Below are 13,911 nucleotides of genomic sequence, written 5' to 3'. Positions count from 1 at the left end.
TGTGTCTCTTATGAATAAATAAAATCTTCAAAAAAAGAAAAAAAGAAAAAAAGAAAAAGAAAAGAAAAGAAAGAAACTACCACTTGCTGAGGGTTTGGTATAGTACCAAAGAATATCCACAATTATCTGCCAAAGCTATTAAAAGCTGTTACCCCTCTCTTTCTCAACTACCTATCTGTGTGAGGCCATATTTTCATCATAGCCTTCAAATACAACAACATACCTTAAGAGACTGAACATTGAAGCAGTTATGAGAATCCAACTGTCTTCTATTAAAGCAGACATTAAAAGATGGCCAAAAATGTGAAACAATGCCACTTCTCTCAACCTTATTTTGAAAAATAGCTATTTTTTCTTTAAAAAGGTCACTTGTGGTAAATGTACTGGGTTTATTATTACATGAAATGAATTAATAGGGCAGCCTGGGTGGCTTAGCAGTTTAGCACCACCTTCAGCCCAGGGCGTGATCCTGGAGACCCGGGATCGAGTCCTATGTTGGGCTCCCTGCATGGGGCCTGCTTCTCCCTCTGCCTGTGTCTCTGTCTCTGTCTCTCTCTGTGTGTCTCTCACGAATAAATAAATAAAATATTTTAAAAATAAATGAATGAATGAATAAATCAGTAACTTAAAATTCCTCAGAGCTTATTAGTTTCTACTATGGTAGACAAAAGTTCACGGGTCTCTAATGATTTTTAAAAGTGTCTTTTAAGAGAGGGGTTCTTGAGGTCAAGAAGCTTGAGAATTGCTGTTTACAACATTTTAAAGTTGCCTTCAAAATTAACTAACTTTCTAAAAAAAAATAAAATAAACCAACTTTCTTTCAAGGCCCCATCTGAAACCCAATTTCTTCAGGGACAAAGCCGATTCAAAGTGATGACCTGCTCCTCTAAATGAGCATCCCTGACCATATTCTCAGAACCCACTAGCTCTCTTAATATTTTCAAAATCTTTTTGTGCCTATGTCTTCTCTTCCCGGCTAGACTCCACATTTTGCGGGGCCGGGGAGGGGCACAGCCAAGGAACGTATCTGAAACATCTGTCACAGGACCTGACCCACAAAAGCGCCTCAGATGGGAAAGACTAAGATAACGACCTAACTACAGTCTTCTGAGATTAGCACTGAAAAATCTGATAAAGCTCTAGCCTCACCTTTGACAGTGGAAACTAAGAAAGAAGTTTCTTGCTAGGACCGGGAGCTTAAAGCTCAGGGATAAACTGGACAAGTGATGCCTGGACATGTACAGTTGCTGCCACTGTGGCCAGCTGCTGCTGGAGCAAAGGACACAGCAATTAACTCAGTAGTTCTCCTTGCTACGTTTATTCCCTCCCAGGGAACCTAGGGAGCCTCCCACACCCTCCTTCTTCCTCATTCACATTTCCTTCAAAGGAAAGGACTTGGTATGGGTTTGACAACAGGAGGGGCCCCTGCCTAAGGCCTTCCTGCAAGATCCACAAACGACCTGACCCCCCTAGACTGACAGCCATATGGGCTCAGCACCCTGTTAGGCAACAGGAAAACCCACAGGGTGTTAAAGGCAGAGAAAGGGAAGTGAAGCCCATAAACAGCTGCTGGAACCACTGAACTTCAGAGATTAAATCAGACAGGAGCGCATGTTTCCCCTGGCCCCCAGCAGCGACTTCACCATAGCCCAGCCTCCTAAATAGTTGAGACAATGAACATCGAATTCCCTGCAGCTCCCCTTCTGAGAGTTTATAAAATCTGCCAGGCATCCTGAGAACAAACAAACAGGGAAACAGTAATGAGAAGCCCAGAGCATTGTCAGACTCTGGTGAGGGCCTGCTACACCAGCAGAGATGGAAGGAAAAACCCTTGTGTGTTATGCCCAGATCTCATATATGCCAACAAACTATGGACCCATCAGACAGGGACTGAATCTGTTTTTTTCTATCACCATTTCCCATGTGTCTAGTATGTGCTTGGTACATAACAGACACTCAGAAATGTCTATTACATAAATGAAAGAGAATGACAGACACCATCTTTGTGGCCTGGTACCCATATGAACAGAGAAAAGTTTGTATATTGATTCATTCAACAAATATTTAGCATCTCCTCAGTGCTAGGCAGACCTAGACACAACAGGAAACAAAGCCAGTCAGTCTCTGCCCTTGTAGAATTTGTTTTAGCGGGTCTAAAGGTGAGAAATCTCAATGCTCCCCAAAAAACTACATAAGCCACAGACATTTAATAATTATTTAATTAAGAGCCTGCTATGTGTAAGCAATGAGTACCAAATGTTATGACAGGCACTTGGGATCTGGGAACTCAGCCCCAGTGAAATTATTTTATCTTTTAGGCCAGGATCCTAAATCTGGGATGTGTCAGTCAGTCGTCAGGGGTCTTTGTATAAGGAAACTGGGATTACCTCTTTGGTGCATCTGTCCTCATCTGTCAGTGAACAGAAGCCACTGCGTGAGTACCATGTGCATGCCCAAAACACCACGCAACACTGCAGAAGAGAAAGAAACCCAATATCTTTAGTTGAGGTGCCAGGGGCCAGAAAAGCAGCATTAATGTTGTAATTAAACACCAAAGCTCAGAAACTGCTCCTAAACTGGCTCTTTCTTTGTCCCTCACACATGCACACCCTGAGACAGGTTATTCTGAGCCTGAGTCAGCAAATATTTCCCAATCCTGGAAGTAGTCTGCTCATTTCCAAGTAAGCAGACACCGGCTTTGCTGCTTTTATCAGGGGGAGGCAGAAATTGCTGGCAAAGTGAAGAAGGACCTGGAGCCCAACATCCCCCCACAGGTGGCAGCTCATAAATGGAGATGCCCTGAGTCATGCTTGAGTCCTTGGCCAAAGCCTAATGGCCACAGGACTAGAGTCACACCCTAATCACCAGCCTCTGAGTTATGAAGGCCAGGAACCATCTGCCAAGAAGACCCACATGTCTGAAACCTGACACAAGGGGCCATCTCCTCCCTGCCAGGCTCAAACAAGTGTCCAGCTCACCTCTGACACAGTGAAACGCAGCTGCTGAAAATGGCTCCTCCCCTGGATCCAAAGGCACAGAAAAATACTAAAGGACATCAAACCATCTACAAGAAGCAGCCACTGTGCAATCTGGGGCAACATGGTACAGGCAAAGGCATCGCACACAGAACTTCTGACATAACACAAGCCAGAGCCTGGCAAGACAGACAAAGTCCATGGAAATGCTGCATAGGGAGGAAAAAAGAGAATGATCCCAGCATGGACAGTGCAGGGCAATCGGGAAACTCCTGGCACTTCCAGGTCCTACTAGGCCCTGGAGGAAAGCCCTGAAATTTAGCTTCCAGCCAGCAGGGAGCACCCTGGGAGGTAGGCCGCAGTGACACAAGACATACAGCTGAAGCCTTTAGAAGTGACAGGTCCAACTCTTCCTGAGACAGAGGAGCTGCACTGTCCCAGGACAGGCCAGGATCTGCAGGCCCTCGGGACAGCTTGCACAACAGCCAGAACAGCTGCACTCTCCAAAGCAGAGCTTACATGCTTCCCCGGCCAGCGTACAACACTGACTGGCCTCTGTCAAGCATTAGGGAAGAGATCTGAGGGACCATAGGTGGGGTAAGGGTCATTCTTTTTGAATGGGTAGAGGCCCATGCCAAAGGGGGACGAGTGGTGGACAAGCAAGAAGAAAGACAGCCAGACAAAAAAGATCAGTCCATTCAACTAAGGAGTTGATGGGCTACACTATCTGGAGAATAATGTCAGAGGCCTGCCTCCCCACACCTTTGACCCAAACTCTGCAAAAATCACTGGATGGGAACTTGGTAACTGATAACCCTGACCATCCACCAAGGCCACAGAGCGGACAAATTGCAAGAAGCTATCCAGCAGAGCTGGTGGTGCCCACGCTATTCTGTAAGGTCTGGGCTTGACCTCTGCTTAAGCCCTTCTCACCTGCTGCCTCGGTGGAGTGTAACCACTAATGGGTAAGTGAAGACAGAGGAGTAGCAAACTTCTCAAAAGAGTCAGGTAAAGTCCTTGGGAGTAGGGGTTGGACCAACTCACTGCCAAACACACAGCCTCAACTTCATCAGAACGACCCATTAAAACCCTAGAAGGGTGCTCTTCATAAGAACAAGGGACCCCTTTTGGTCCACTCTGCCCAAATCCTGCCCAAGTACTGTTTAGGAAGGGGCTGAGGAGAGGAGACTGGCTCAGCCATCCACAGTCCTATTCCTTTCACAGAAAAGGGTCAGTGCACAAGAGGATTCCAAAACGTAAAGTCTGGTCTAAGCTGGTTCACTTGGCTCTCCACCACAGCTCCTGAAGGGTGCCAATTCTGTGTCCAATTCTGGCTCAAAGACAGAGAGCAGGATCCTCAAAAGAGGAGACCTAGAAACCCGGAGCCAGGTGAAACAGCAGGCCTTCATTTCTTTCTTTTTTTTTTTCCAAAGATTTTATTTATTTGACAGAGCATACTTTATTTAAATTTATTTATTTATTTGACAGAGCACAAGCGTAAGACAGAGGGAAAAGGAGAAGTAGGATTCCCGCTGGGATCGTGACTGGAACTGAAGGCAGACGCTTAACTGACTGAGCCACCCAGGCTCCCCAAAAGGCCTTCATTTCTAAACGTGAGTGGGTCACACACTCAGAATCCTCCAAGATCAGACTGAGTAGAAACAGAGGATAATGTTATTTCCTAAAGATCTCTCCAGGGTACCAACGCCAAATAAAGGAGCTAAGATTGAAGGCATCTGAAAAGAACTTTCTGTCTGACTAGGTTAAACCCCCAGACATACCAGGAAGGCGGTGGGCTCTCTAGCCGCAGACAGGACATCCCTGTGACTGGAAGCCACTCAAATTCCTGACACCATCTAATGCAGTCCCACAACCTTCCCAGGCAGGTACCCACCTGACAGAGCAAAGGGACCAGAACTTAGGATCAGCCTCTTGGATCGATAGGAAATGAAGCTCTCAGGGAAAATGGAGGGAGAAGAATCTTCAAGAGAACCTGCTAAGTGACTGACATCAAAGGCCCTAACATTCAGTGGCTCAGAGATGCAGAGTGAAAATCAGAAGCTGGTTGTGACCAATAACAGATGGGGCAGATGCCTGCCAGCCCCAGGGCTATCGGGCTGGCAATCTATTTCAAAACTCAAGTAAGAAAAAAATGTCTTGGAGCCAGTACAGAAGAAAAGGGTAAGGCATTCTCTGGGGCACAACTTCTGAAGACTCCTCTTAGCTCTTGGGGACGGGGCTCAGAGTGGGAATGAGGGCAGAGATAATCTGGAGTATGATTGTATAACTGTGCTTGGTACATCCAGAGTGGAAAGACATAGAGCCCTGTTTCCTGGAAGGGGAAAAGAGTTGGACAAGGCCTCCAGTTACCCCTGGCACATACCCAACTCAGCGGCTGCTCTCTCCCCAAGGGTTCCTGGAAGTCAACAGACCCATAAAGGGGAAGTTTTAAAGCTGAGATCAGAAGAATGGTCTACAAATTGGACCTCACCCCTGATGCAACACCCAAGCACCCATACAGACATGCCTGCTGCTTACCTCGGACATTCAGCCCCTTACTTCAATCCCTGGCTGAACAGCCCCCACCCCAACCCAGCGGTGTCTCAACAGCAAGTCAAGGGAAAGCAAAGCAGCGTGTGGAGCTAACTCTTCTCCCAGAGTAGAAGTGAGGGGATGGAAGTTGGTGACAGGAATGCAGGGGGCAAGGCTCAATCACAAGGAAATGAGGGAGAAACAGGGCAAAAACAGGCCCGGGGGGTGGGGGGGGGGGGAAGCCAGGGTAGAAGGGGCTTAGGGAGATAGGGACTGCCGGCAAGGGGCTGAAAGAGCCTAATAACGCCGCGAAGATGACGAGGAGGACCCGTCACCCAGAGCGGGAGCCAGGGATGGGAAAAGAGAGCAATGACAGGGCAAGGCTGGGAGGAGAAGGCAGGAGATAAAGACGTGGACAGGGACAGAGACCCTGGGTAGAGCGGGCACCCATGGATCTGGAGACACCAGGGAAGGGACGGAGGAAGAGGTCAGAGGCAACAGGAGGGAACGGGAGAGGACCCCGAGCCCCAGACCCGGCTCTCAGGACACAGAAGGGGCAGGAGACGGAGCCACTAGGCCCAAGAGAGCGCACAGAGTCGCGTGGGGGAGGCCGCGCGCTTCGGGGTCCCTAAGCTCGGGGGCGCAGGGCCGGGGGGGCGCCAGGAGAGCCACACACCGCCGCGGACCGGCCCGGGCCCGGGTGCCGGGAAGCCGCAGCCGCAGCCGCAGCCGCAGCCGCAGCCACAGCCGCAGCCGCGCGGCCCCCTGCCGCTCCCCCCGGCCCGCTCCCCCCGGCTCGCGCCCCGGCCCCGCGGGCCGCCTCAGCCCCGGCCCGCCGCCCCCTGCCGCCGCCTGCCCACCGTCTCCCCGCCCCGGACTGACCTGCCCCGGCCGCCTCCCGCGCCGCCGCCGCCGCGGTCCCGCAGGCTCCGCAGGCTCCTCCGAAGCCTGCCAAAACTTTTCCCATTAATCCCCAGCTCCGCGGCCGCCGCGGCGTCACACGCTGCGCGGCTCGGCCCCGCCCCCACCCCCTGACGTCACCGCGCAGCTCGGGCCTCCCGCGGCTCCTGTCCACGCCCCCTTCCGCCCCGGCTGGCGCCAATCACCGCGCGTCCTGATTCTGGACTCCGCCCACCGCACGCTACCCAGCGCCCTCCTGCAGCGCCCTCTGGTGCGGGAGGCGGGCGCGGCGGCCGAGGCGGGCGCGGGAGTGGGGATGTTCCAGGGCCGGTAAAACAAGCCTGGCAAGTATCACGAAAGGGAGTTTAAAGCTGGAAGAGAATTTAGAGGTCGTCTAATACAGCCTCCACGCCCTTCCAGGGAAGAAACAGTCCCAGAGGGACGCCTGGGTGGCTCAGTGGTTGAGCGTCTGGCTCTGGCTCAGGTCGTGATCCCCGGTGGAGGGATCAAGTCCCACGCTGGGGATCCTGCGAGGAGCCTGCTCCTCCCTCGATGTCTCTGCCCCTTTCTGTGTGTGTCTCATGAATAAGGAAAGGAAAGGAGAGGAGAAGGGAGGGGAGGGGAGGGGAGGGGAGGGGAGGGGAGGGGAGGGGAGGGGAGGAGAAAGAAAGAAAAAAAGAAAGAAGAAAGAAAGAGAAGAAAAGAAAGAGAAAGAAAGAAAGAAAGAAAGGAAGGAAGGAAGGAAGGAAGGAAGGAAGGAAGGAAGGAAGAAAGAAAAGAAAAGAAGAAAAGAAGAAAAAAAAAAAGAAGAAAAGAAGAAAAGAAAAAAAAGAAAAAGAGTCCCAGAGAAGGTGAGCAACTTGCAGTGAGAAGCAAAGCTGGAGCCTCCAGATTCCTCTGGAGGAGTCAATGCTGCCCATAATTTTAATGAATTGCCTTTCCTCCCTGGACAGGCTTCTATAACTAGAAATGTATGGTCATGGAGTTTTTACCTCTCTTCCTATGTCCTTATGTTATATTATTGTCCACCTAAATGGGGAGCATCCTCCTTACTGCTGCAGCAAATTCTGTTCCTGCTTCTTAACCCAGTTTTTCAAGACTTGGAAGGGACTTGTTCTCCCAACCTGTCCCTTCAGATATACCATAAAAAGATATCTAGCAGCTGGTAGGTGGTACGGAAGAAGTTGGGTTTGTCATCTGGCAGAGGAACAAAACTTGACTCTCAGGTATATGAGCAATGGCTGACTCCCTTCTCAATACCGTCTTTAAAACTAGGATTACCTCTTCCCTCTGGAATACATTCCTCAAGCCACACCTCAGATGTCTGGATGATAGAACCATGAGTGATTTTTCTTTTCCTGCTTCTCTCTCTCTTTTTTTTTAATTTTTGAAATAAGTGTGCATTATTTTTGTGATTTAGACATCAACCTCCTTGTCCTTTGAGACTGAAGTAAGAATGAATTGTAGAGGTCAAAGCCTTCCCTAAGATTCCTGCAAATTTCTGGGAACTGATATTCTTCTAAATCTCACCGGCTCCAGGCTCTTGTTTTTGCCAGGCTGTTGTGGTGGCACAGTTCAAAAATGTAGAGATGAAACAGCCCTTCCTGAGGACTGCCCACATGTCTTCCCACACAAAGCATTCATGGTCAGAGAAGACATTATGATGCCTTGAGCCCTGGAGCAGGGTCACATGATGATGCATTGCAAACAGTTTAGACTCACACACCAGACATTCTTTAGAGTCTTTTCTGAACAATCCATTTGAGGTTTTCTAACTGGCCCTTCACCTCTGAGGGTCTTGCCTTCTCCTGAATCACTACCTCTCCTGCCTGCCTCATCATTCTCTCCTCTACCCCACCCTCTCTGGAGAAAAACAAATTCTTCCTGATTTCCAGGCAGACAGACAACTTAACCTTATCTCTTCATTGCTAGGGGTCCTGCCAACACTCATGCCCTGAACATCTTACTTTCTACTCCTAAGAGATTTATTTCTCCTAATAAAAGCAGCTCTCTTCCTAAAAGAAATTGGCAAATACTGTCAAGAAATTACATTTTCCATCTCATTTCATTTTTATTTTTTTAAAAAGATTTTATTTATTCATGAGAGACACAGAGAGAGGCAGAGACACAGGCAGAGGGAGAAGCAGGCTCCATGCAGGCAGCCCGATGTGGGACTCGATCCCGGGTCTCCAGGATCACGCCCTGGGCTGAAGGCAGGCGCTAAATCGCTGAGCCACCCAGGGATCCCTCATCTCATTTTTATATTAAAAAGAGATATATAGAGAGAGAATATTAACATTTGTTTATTTTAAATTATTTATTTATTTATTCATGAGAGACACACACAGGCAGAGACATGGGCAGAGGGAGAAGCAGGCTCCATGAAGGGAGCCTGATGTGGGACTTGATCCCAGAACCCTGGGATCATGACCTAAACTGAAGGCAGATGCTCAACCACTGAGCCACCCAGGTGCCCTGAGAGAATATTATATTTAATAAGTATGTATTTAGCATTTAGACCACATAAATCCATTGCTCATTGCAATATTATTTAAAAAACAAAAACGTGGAGCTAAGCTCATTATCAACAACAAAGAAATGTTTAGGTTAATTACGTTGTATGCTCCCGATAGAATATCATGCTCTGTAAAGTTGGTAAAGAAGGGGATCCCTGGGTGGCACAGCGGTTTAGCGCCTGCCTTTGGCCCAGGGCACGATCCTGGAGACCTGGGATCGAATCCCACATCAGGCTCCCGGTGCATGAAGCCTGCTTCTCCTTCTGCTTCTCCCTCTGCTTCTCCCTCTGCCTGTGTCTCTGCCTCTCTCTCTCTCTCTCTCTGTGTGACTATCATAAAAAAAAAAAAAGTTGGTAAAGAAATGGGGGGAGGGGAATGTTATGATATAGTATTAAGTGGCAAAAGGCAGAATCTGATGGTATATATAGCTTGGAAAACAAAAAGGGATAGAGAAAACCTGAAAGGACACACTAAAATATTGTCAGCTGTTGTCTTGGGGTTGTGTTTCCTTTTTTTAGGATTTTATTTATTTATTTGAGAGAGAGAGAGCACAAGCAGGGAGAAGGGCAGAGGGAGAGGGGGAAGCAGACTCCCTATTGAATAGGGAGCCCCTCGCGGGCTCAATCTCAGGACCCTCTGGGATCATGACCAGAGATGCTTAACTGACTGAGCCACCCAGGAGCCCTTGGGTTGTGTTTCTATGAGTTATTATCTTTCTACATTTTTTTTTCTGAGCACTTCTTTTTCATAAAGGAAACATGGTTGATTGGTTTTTAAAGACCAAAAAGGTAACATCTTCCTTATATTGAGCAGAAATTTATATCCTCTAGTGTGCCAGTTGGTTAGTCCTCTCCCTTGGAGGTAAACTAAATCAGATTATTTTCCATGAAAAATTAAAAAAAAAAAAAAAAAAAAAAAAAGGGATCCCTGGGTGGCGCAGCGGTTTGGCGCCTGCCTTTGGCCCAGGGCGGGATCCTGGAGACCCGGGATCGAATCCACGTCGGGCTCCCGGTGCATGGAGCCTGCTTCTCCTTCTGCCTATGTCTCTGCATCTCTCTCTCTCTCTCTGTGTGACTATCATAAATAAATAAAAATTAAAAAAAAAAAGATTATTTTCCATGTAAGAGACCTTCTGATGTTTGATCCCATCCCCTTGGAGTCTTCAAGCTACAACACCCTAATTCTCCTATAAAATGATTATGGCTCCCTTTACCACCAAATTGCTAGCCTCAGAATGTACCGTTTTATGTATACCCATCCTCTTCAAGGCTTCTTTGCTTTTGGCCACCTAATTTCTGAATCACCTTCCCATATTTGGGGAATCTCCCCCTTTAGACTCTTCCTCCACTGTAGAAGCTTCTAGCCCCCTTTTCAGCCAGGGCATAGCCATACAACTAAGGTTTTACCAGAAGTTGGAAAGATGAAAAGCTGGGAACTGCACATAATCCATTTGGGTAAGTGGCAGAGCAGCAGCTCCACCTAACTTCTAGCTGTAAGAAGCAGCAGTTGTAAGAGCAGTGTCTAGCACCAGTGATATTAGCCATGAAATCAGCAGCATCTACCCCAGGCAAAGCAGCTGGGGTGTCTTCATAAGAACTGTAGTGTGCCATCATTTGAGGTATTTTTCCTGACTATACAGCCTCCAATGTGGCTTTCTTTCATCCTCCCAGTTATTTAAGGAACTCTTCTATACTCTATTAATAAATTCCCTTTTTACTTAAATCGGTCCATTTCTGTTTCTTGAATCTTCATTTTAACCAGATTTGTCCACAGGCACAGTTCAGAGGGGGGAAAGTTGGTCCCTGCCAAGCCTCTGTAACCTTTTCCAGACCAGCCAGGGATCTCAGGTACCAAAACCTGTTCTGATGCCCAATTACAGTATAACTATGATATATAACTGAACAATATAACTGAACAATAACTTATGGTGTGGAATAAAGCTAGATCTGCTTTGAATTAGATTCCAACCTCCACCACAGCTATTTCAGACACCAGCCAGCAGTTGGGAGACTCCTTAGCCTACTCAAATCAGCCTCCTTCCTCCCCTTCTCACCTACAGCAGGGGCCAGAGAGGCAACTCTCAGCTGGCACCGCTTCTACCTAGATAGACACTGCACTCGAGGAGGCATCTTGCAGATCCTGCCAATGATTCACGAGAAGCCTGTTGCACTCCAGCCCAGCCAATCATCCTACCTCCCTACTCCCCCTCACAAATAAGCCATACTGGGATGACTTGAGCCCACAATGGCACTGCTCTCCACCTGGTCTCCAGAGTTGATGAGGATCTCCGAGGGCATTGGAGATTGGATACACTCTCCCTTGTCCAGATGTTGGAAAGGACAGAGGAGTTGCTTTCTAATCCTGGAATTATAAGACTGGAAAATATTTTCTCCAGCTGCTTAGTTCTGTCCCTCAAAACTGAGAACCTTTTGTGCCAGTTCCAATGTGGATGGTATTCAGGCATCTGGGGCGATCTGCCTTTCAGTATCTCATCCCTCAACCATCAACGCCTCCCTGTGGCTGGTCATGGAATATTCAAAAGCCCGGAATGGACCCCATTTACAGGTGAGGAAAACCAAAGCTTAGGGGTTGGCTTAACACCTCAAGCTAAACTCTACCTAGTTTCCAAGGATGTCTATAATCAGGCCTCATTCTACCTTCCTAGTCATGGGTCCTTCATGGTAGTAGTCTTCAAATTTTTTTGCCTCTCTATTCCTAAAAGAAAATATAACTATGTAGCTTATAAATGTACAAGGCTACATTTTTAAGGTGACATCTAATATTTTTCTCCATTAGTTTAAAACTTAAAATGTAGAGAATGGATGTCATTTCTACTGCTTTATAAATATTTACATTTTCTTTTTTTTTAAGATTTTATTTATTTATTCAGAGAGATACAGAGAGAGAATGAGAGGCAGAGACCCAGGCAGAGGGAGAAGCAAACGTGGGTTTCGATCCAGGGTCTCCAGGATCACACCCTGGGCTGCAGGCGGCGCTAAACCGCTGCGCCACCGGGGCTGCCCAATATTTACATTTTCACTAAAACTGCCCTACCACCCTTTTAAATGTATTGAATAAGACCCACATCCCATAGTGATGTGATGCTTACCATCATCCATCTTACATGGATGCAGAAGCTCTTCTTTATTAATAAAAAATGTTACATTGTCCCTTTTTTCTACTTGTACTTGCATTTCCATTCCACTTTTCCTTCAAAAATATGATCAAGGTAACATATTTTTTTTTTAAGTTTTTTATTGATTACTTGGGCAGCCTGGGTGGCGGTGGCGCAGTGGTTTAGCGCTGCCTGCAGCCCCGGGTGTGATTCTGGGGACCTGGGATCGAGTTCCGCATCGGGCTTCCTGCGTGGGGCCTGCTTCTCTCTCTGCCTGTGTCTCTGCCTCTCTCTCGCTCTCTCTGAATAAATAAATAAATTTTTAAAAAGTCTTTTATTGATTACCATATCCTACATCTCTGCAACCAAAATATGTATATATGTTGAAATTTTTTAAAAATTAGATTTTATGTATTTATTTGAGAGAGCAAGAGTAGGGAAGAGGGGCAGAGGAAGAGTTAGAAGCAGGCTCCTCACTGAGCAGGAAGCCCAACACGGGGCTCGATCCCAGGGTCCTGGGATCCTGACCCGAGTCAAAACCAAGAATCACTTAACTGACTATGCCACTCAGATGCCCCTGGTATATTTCCTTTTTTAAAAAAGATTTTATTTATTTGTTTATTCATGAGAGACACAGAGAGAGGCAGAGACATAGGCCCAGAAGGAGGCTTCCCGCAGGGAGTCCGATTTGGGACTTGATCCCAGAGCTCTGGGATCATGACCTGAGCCGAAGGCAGAGCTCAACCACTGAGCCACCCAGGTGCCTCTGGAAATGTATTTCTTTTTTATTTCTTTTTTATTTTTTTAAATATTTTTTTAATTTTTATTTATTTATGATAGTCACAGAGAGAGAGAGAGAGAGAGAGAGAGAGAGGCAGAGACACAGGCAGAGGGAGAAGCAGGCTCCATGCAGGGAGCCCGATGTGGGATTCGATCCCGGGTCTCCAGGATCGCGCCCTGAGCCAAAGGCAGGCGCCAAACTGCTGCGCCACCCAGGGATCCCTCTTTTTTATTTTTTTTATAAAGGTTTTATTTATTTATTCACAAGATACACAGAGAGAGAGAGAGAGAGAGAGAGAGAGAGAGAGAGGCAGAGACACAGGCAGAAGGAGAGAAGCAGGCTCCATGCAGGGAGCCTGACATGGGATTAGATCCCAGGTCTCCAGGATCACACCCTGGGCCGAAGGCGGTGCCAAACTGCCGGGCCACTAGGGCTGCCCTGGAAATGTATTTCTTAATGAATGGATGGGCCAATGTTTTTTTCCCCAGGTAGTTTATATGTTTATAATTGGATATAACTTATTGCTGTAATGAGACTGCATTCAGCATCAATTCCAGGCCCATGTTTTCATTTATGTTTCATTTTCATTTCACACCACCAAGTAGAAGGTAATTGAGAATTTTGTTTTTTGTTTTGTTTTTGGAATTGAGAATTTTGATATAGCAGGGGCATCTAAATCTCAGTTTTTTACCAAAAAAAAAAAAATCACAAAGATCTGTTATGAAAAGATATTGTTAATGATTTTTTAGCTGACAATGCAATAAAGTCCTTCTAGGTTTTGAAAACAAAGATTTGGAAACCTCCTGACTTGAAAACAAAAAGATTTTGTTGTCCAGCTTTTGAGCCATTCATTTTCTTGGCACCCACAGCCACCACCAGCATTGCAAACTATTGCTTTGTTTACTGTTCCAGGGCATTTCCCCCTATGGACAGTCCGCCGTTGAAAGATAGTGGGTGAGGGAGTGGTGAACCCTGTTACCAAAAGTAGGGAAGGCAACACTGTGAAAGAGGACAGCAGTTTGGGCCGCCTGGGTGGTACAGTCAGTTAAGCACCTAACTCTTGGTTTCGGCTCAGGTGGCGATCTGGGGGTT

At 47.2% G+C, this 13,911-nt stretch overlaps 1 protein-coding gene across 3 annotated transcripts in view; it reads right to left on the bottom strand.

Moving 5' to 3' along the window:
* The window catches only part of PPARD (peroxisome proliferator activated receptor delta), an 87,765-nt gene extending 81,226 nt beyond the window's left edge, over positions 1–6,539 (bottom strand). The window contains exons 1-2 of one of the 3 annotated variants that reach the window (XM_025418541.3): positions 6,390–6,539; positions 2,388–2,471 (exon numbers count right to left, since the gene is read on the bottom strand). The gene's annotated coding sequence lies outside the window, so the exon portion shown is untranslated. The remainder of the gene's footprint in view (positions 1–2,387; positions 2,472–6,389) is intronic. The other 2 variants (XM_049092055.1, XM_035697598.2) reach the window with 2 other exon arrangements.
* Positions 6,540–13,911: the final 7,372 nt, after the last annotated feature.

This window comes from Canis lupus, chromosome 12, assembly GCF_003254725.2.
Source record: "Canis lupus dingo isolate Sandy chromosome 12, ASM325472v2, whole genome shotgun sequence".
Taxonomy (NCBI): domain Eukaryota; kingdom Metazoa; phylum Chordata; class Mammalia; order Carnivora; family Canidae; genus Canis; species Canis lupus.
The sequence above is the reverse complement of the archived record's forward strand: the minus strand, read 5'-3'. Positions and strand labels throughout refer to the sequence as shown.